Source organism: Hippocampus guttulatus, chromosome 21 (genome assembly GCF_054856545.1).
Source record: "Hippocampus guttulatus isolate MCC_2025c chromosome 21, RoL_Hgut_1.0, whole genome shotgun sequence".
Classification (NCBI taxonomy): domain Eukaryota; kingdom Metazoa; phylum Chordata; class Actinopteri; order Syngnathiformes; family Syngnathidae; genus Hippocampus; species Hippocampus guttulatus.
In genome coordinates this window covers 5,031,421-5,037,420 of record NC_141281.1, presented here as the reverse complement: position 1 = coordinate 5,037,420, position 6,000 = coordinate 5,031,421, and positions in this window count along the sequence as shown.

Genomic DNA, 6,000 nt, shown 5'->3' with positions numbered 1-6,000 from the left:
GTTGTTCGGTTGTCAGCAAAATTTCATGCCTGAGGACCCTGCAATGCAGTGCTAGCAATGGGCCTGGGAGAAACAGGAACTTGCACAAGAGTGGCGACGGGGCCCGAGATGAAGATAAACACGAGACAGAGCGTGAAGTGGTGCTGACATAGGATTCCGAGACTGGACTCTGACATTCAAGTGTGGCTGAGTTTTGCGCCTGCCTGTATGTTGTATGCTTTATGGCATCAAATGTAAACATGCCAGTTGATAGCGATTCTTGGAAAATGTCATCATAGTCTGTTTAATTTCACATAGACGTGACAAATTTCTATAGTTACTCTCTACTCTTCATGAAGAACCAAAAACCCCACCCAGCGCCCCAAGTCTTTTCTTCAATAACATATTGGTGTAAAAGGACAGGCGGGCAGCGATGGTGAGTTCATCTTTGTAAGAAAACGTCAGAAACAAATGAGAACATAGCATGTGGCACATCTGCTATGGTAGTTGTAGTCGCGCACAGCCTACTTTTATAAACGGTGGAATTTATCTGGTGCTCAATGAGCAAACCCAACATTTAAATGACTTTTATTTACAGTTCAGGACACTTTCCAAGAGTGGGTCCATGGTGTAGTAATGTACTTTTAATTTATTTCTCCGCTTTTCACATAGAATGTTCTTTGTCCTCGAGGTGAGCAAAGAAGTGCTCTTGGAACGAAGTGGCCTTGTGGAGCTAAAATTGAAAGGGAGGGTGGGGGGTCTGCATGAAACCGTGAGCCGCGGCCAAATGAGTGCTTAGTCCCAATCAGACCAGACTTCAGGTGGCATGGCCATATTAAAAACTGGAACGCTGATGTATGTCTAAGTAGAAAACAAATAAAAAGCGCATTTTAAGGATTTGAGTATTCAGAATTAGCTTTAAAATGTATCAAAAAGATGATGTTTAAATCTAGAACTTTACTTTGAGTTGGGGTGGGGGACATACTACAACAGAGAATTGCGTGTTTTCTCCCCAAGGCCACCATGCGTGTTGTTTGCTTCCAGAAATAACCCACAGACTTAAAATACACACAACGCTATGTGGAAATATGTGAAAAACATCAATAACACGGCAATAGACAGCCAAAAAAAACAAAAAGAAAAACTGAGAGAAAAACATAACATCCATTACTACTAAGAATCACACTGAAGACTTGTCGCTCTCCAAATGCGTTCAGGAAATTCACTTGTTTGTCTTTAGTGATCCAAGAAAAAAAAAACAACGACAACAAGAACAATGTAGGTCTTTGGCCTTCATCAACAGGAAGAAAGAGTAGGATTTTAAACCACAGGAATCCAGACCCACTTGGGGAAGCAATGTCTGGCAAAGAGGGAAAGAGAGTGTGCAAGTGACTAAACACTTGATAGATGGAGAGGTGTGCGGATGGAGGCAGAATGAATGGTCTGCATATCACAGGCTCGGATCGTGTTTCTGTCTCTGAGACCTGAAAGGAGGTTTGAGGCATCTGCTCACTGTCCACCACCCAGAAAACCTCACATCAAATGACTTATGTCTGTTACTACGATGTCTACCCACTGCAGCAGCTCGAGTTTCAGACCTTCGTTAATCCATCGGGGTGTACTCACTCTCTTGGTCTGATCCGGTAAAATGCACGGTAGAAGTGTTTTAGACTGTCCGGGGAAATTGCATTTTGATTCGGTTTTATTTTTTATTTTTTTCTTTCTTCTCAAAAAAATAAATAAGAAAAGATAAGATACGAAAACCTTTATTAGTCTCGCAATGGAGAAATTCCAGATTCACAGCAGCAAAGTTATGAAAGGAAGAAGTAGAACAACAAAATATAGGAGCTGCGGCGCCATTTTGAAGTCAAAATAACAAAAATAACACAACACAACACATAGGACACAGACAGTCGTGCAATCTTCACCACTTTTCTGCATACACTTTGTTCTCTGAAGCAGTTATAGATGAAAGAGGAGAGGATCAAAGTGTCCTTTCACCAGTGGATCAGAGACGCCATGCTGAAAATGTGCACACGTCTGCTACAAGCTAAGTTTTGAAAGCAAACATGAAGCTGTAGCGTCCATTGACGAATAAGAGATTGGCTCACATCTCCTGTCCCATGTAAATCCACTTCAATTCCAAGCCGCGACTCCCAATTCCACATCCGCATCGGCGCTCCGCGCTAACGCTCCTTTCTTCTCATCGTCGGCTCCTCAAGCCTTACATCCATCCAGCCGCAGACCGTTCAACAGCACCGATCTCTCCGCTGAACAAAGTGGGGCTGTGAAAAATGCTGCCCATAAATAAAATGGACAGACATGTTTAAGATGTTTGGGCCTTGGTGGAGGTCTGCTATGTTCTGACTGCAAATCTCGTATTGTCGATTTTATTGCAAACGGCAAACCAAGATCCCATTGCAACAACACGAGGCTTAAAACAACACTTGCTTCATCATTCTGGTACACTGCCTTGCGGAGAAAGAGGATAAGTGTCAAAAAGAGGATTGTGATTTATAAAACCGAGAGTGCTTGCGTCGACAGCAATGCAGTCATTCAGACAAGTTTAGTATGTGGCGAATGTCAGCCAGGTTGTCTGAAAATAAGCTCATTCATTAAAAATGTTCCATGAAAGCACAAGTGTTGCATGCAGCACCTTTAGAAGTAGTACTGAAGTACGAACTGGCAAGCCTGCGTCGCAATTGCAGCGCAACGATGCAGTGCCAAGCTTATTAGCAGCTAACAGGAGCAGACAGGAAAACTGACTAACTACTAAATGGTTGATCTAGGGGTTTGGGTAAAGGTCTGCTGACACTGAAACTTGGTCTTCCATCAGAGTCCCACCTGAGGCAGGTGGAAATTGAATATTGGATTATATTTCCTGTGGGCTTTTGTAGTGCCGAAACTTGGCCGGGTAACACTGAACGCTGTGGGAGTTAGATCAAGAACAGCGGAGCAAATGCCTTTGGTTGAATCGAGGGTAATTGTGCCGATTAAACTCCGACCGGCCCGGCCGGGTTTGAGTCAGAGTGCCGACAGAAAGATTGTATTTGAAAATATTGGCTTCATTTCTGCAACATAATCTGATTACGAGAAGTGAACGCCTGCTCGCGTTATGGTGAATTCAAGTGGTCGGAGGCAGACAGACAAGGAGTCTGGTTTACATCTTCCAGCAAGTCTGAGATCTTCTTTCCCTTTTGTCCGTCATTCTGTCCAGGACACCTCCATTGCGGTTGTTGTCAGATTAACATATTTGTTCTTGATGTGTCTATTTTCACCGGGACGCATCCCGCGGAACGGAAAGGGTCTGTGAATAGAAAGTGATTCTGCTGAGAATTTGTGGTGAGACATTTGAGGAAGGAGACGACAAACGTTTCAATAATGATGTGCCACTGATGGTAGCCATGTTTGTCTGAATGCGCACATCTTTGCAGTAAGGTGAGAGGCTTGTTGTATACTCTTGCGGATTTGCCAGTCGCTCCATTTGACTCGCAATCCGACAGGCTGCCTCATGTCTCTGTATCAAGTCAAAACTAGAGGAAATGTTGTTCTGCTTGTTTGGAGTAAGGCACCTTATTTATGGCAATAGCAATACCAGAAGCTCAAGAAACTACGACTGCATTATGCACTAATACATCACAATGACTTCGATCATACGAATCACAAACTGTATTGAACACACACACACACACACACACACACACACACACACACACACACACACACACTTCCTTCGTCAGTCCATTGCCACTTTGGCTGGGTGAAAGAATCACTTCTTGAGGAGACTGCTGGAATCACAATCATGTCAAAACCAAAAGCTAAGCAGAGTTGCAGCTTTGTCACACATCTGATATGTATCCCCATTTGGAAGAGTCGTGTTTTGCAATCATGATCATTATACTATGATTCTTATCCAACTCGTGCCATTTTTTTTTGGGGGGGGGGGGGATCGGCTTATGTTGCACACGTTTTGTTTTTTTTCCACATCCCATAAGTATTTCCGTAAAGACGGGAGTGAAGAGCAAATACACGCTCCGCCCTTAGAGATTAGTAAGGTATAATTACGGTGGCAAGGCCTGAGGATCTCTCTCGAATGCTTTTCCAAGCAGCACAGAAACACGATGCCACCGTTACGAGTATCGTTCTCTCTGCCCCGTGCTATGCACAGTTTTCTTGATGGGGCCAGAAAGAACACGAGGCTGAACATGCGCAGGCCATAAGCATCATGATCCGTATTCAAAATGCCTCCTTGGCCTTTCATAACATCCCAAGCATCAAATGAAAGCTGTCAGGTTTCCTGCGTCCCAGCAGTCGGGTTTTACTTCAGCAACTCAAGTATATCATAATTCAAACGCTTGCACACAACACACTCGATCCTGAACAAACAGAAGTGTGCAGACGCGATGACCCTAAAGGGAGAGGTTGAAAATTCCTTTTTTTCTCTCTCTTCCTCTCAATCACTTTGGTGATATGCGGATTTTGTCCAACAGACCACCAAAGGAGCAGGTACATGAGAAAAAGTGCATGGGGAAAAAATCCCAATTTGCTATATTTAAAGAGGTTTTTTTTTGGTTTGTTAATGAGCTCTTTGCCGCTCGATCAAAGAAAAACTATTGGTTTTCACATGTAGTTACTGTACAAATGATGAGCAAACAATGTGATTTACATCAGGAAGTGGAGGAGGTTGGCAATCATATAGTGGAGATTCCCTTGTGGAGACGAGGCCAGACGGACAAAATACGTTTTTTTCATTATCTTTGTCTGTCTGCAAACAAATAAAAATATCAGGTGTGCTCCTCTCAGCCTTCGATCTGCCTTGGCACAGATTGTCAAAGATTCTGGGACTTTTAAGAGACATAGAAAAGAAAATGTCCCTCAGGTGCTAGCTTTAGATTGACTAAAGACATGGTGACTAGGGAAGAAAATACATTCTCATGATTTTCATGCATCATCATCAATTGACCCCTTATGCCTTGTTTTGGGCAAGATTTGAAATGCATAATTTATAACAACTCATTTTGATGATTTGTTGAGCGAACAATGATATATTGGGCTTCATTGTTCACAGATTTTTAAAAATTATTTCTTTTCTAGATGTTCTGCTTCAAGGTTACAAACTGACTAGTTTTATTTTTATTTTTTAATTATCGGGTTTTATTTTCTGTAAGCTAACAGCATCGTTTGGTCATAAATTTTGTTGATTTCTGACATGTGTGGGGTATCAAATTTTAAAAATCACTTCATTTTAAAAATGAAAAAATGTCCAAAGTCTCTGCGTGAACCCCGCCGTGCCAAGTGTAGTATAGCCTTCCATTTATTTCTGTATTTAGCAGAACACCTTGGCGACCGGCTTCCTCTGCATCCTCATGGATTTTCTGCACTTCAGTAAATTGAAATAAAATTGCATGGTGATTGAGGTCGATATTCTTAATGCATATGAAAATACACTTTTTACACAGCCAGACAATCACAATTGATTCATGATTTTTACAAACCCAAGCATATGCCACCCAAAATTTTTTAAAAAGATGGTTGTTTTCCACAGAGCACAAGTGGCAGCCTTATGACGTCGATCCCCGTGGTTTTACTTTAGCAAAGTGACGGTCTTGTCCCCATTATGTGATTATCCAGCGACCGAATCTGGGATCCTCATTACTTTTCAACCGGACTTTCTGCCTTATGCAAGCTTGCCTGAGGTCAGCCGGTCCCCATGGTCGTTTGCAGCTTTCCCCACAGAACATCTCACAAAATGTATTAATAAAAGATTTAAAGAAACATAGGATGCGGCTAATGGATGTAGGAAGTGAGTGGGAAGGTACAAGGTAATGTCGTTACCATTGGGAGTGCGAATACGCGGGTAGGAGGAATAAGAAAAAAAACATACCTGGATGTTTTCTGTGAGCTTTTAGGAGCTTCATGATGTCACTTCCTCTCTTGTTTGTTCTGGGAAAAGCCAAGAAAACAATCAGTGTCCGTGGCTCATTATAGGAAGCACCATGAAAAACAATCACAGAGCCAACG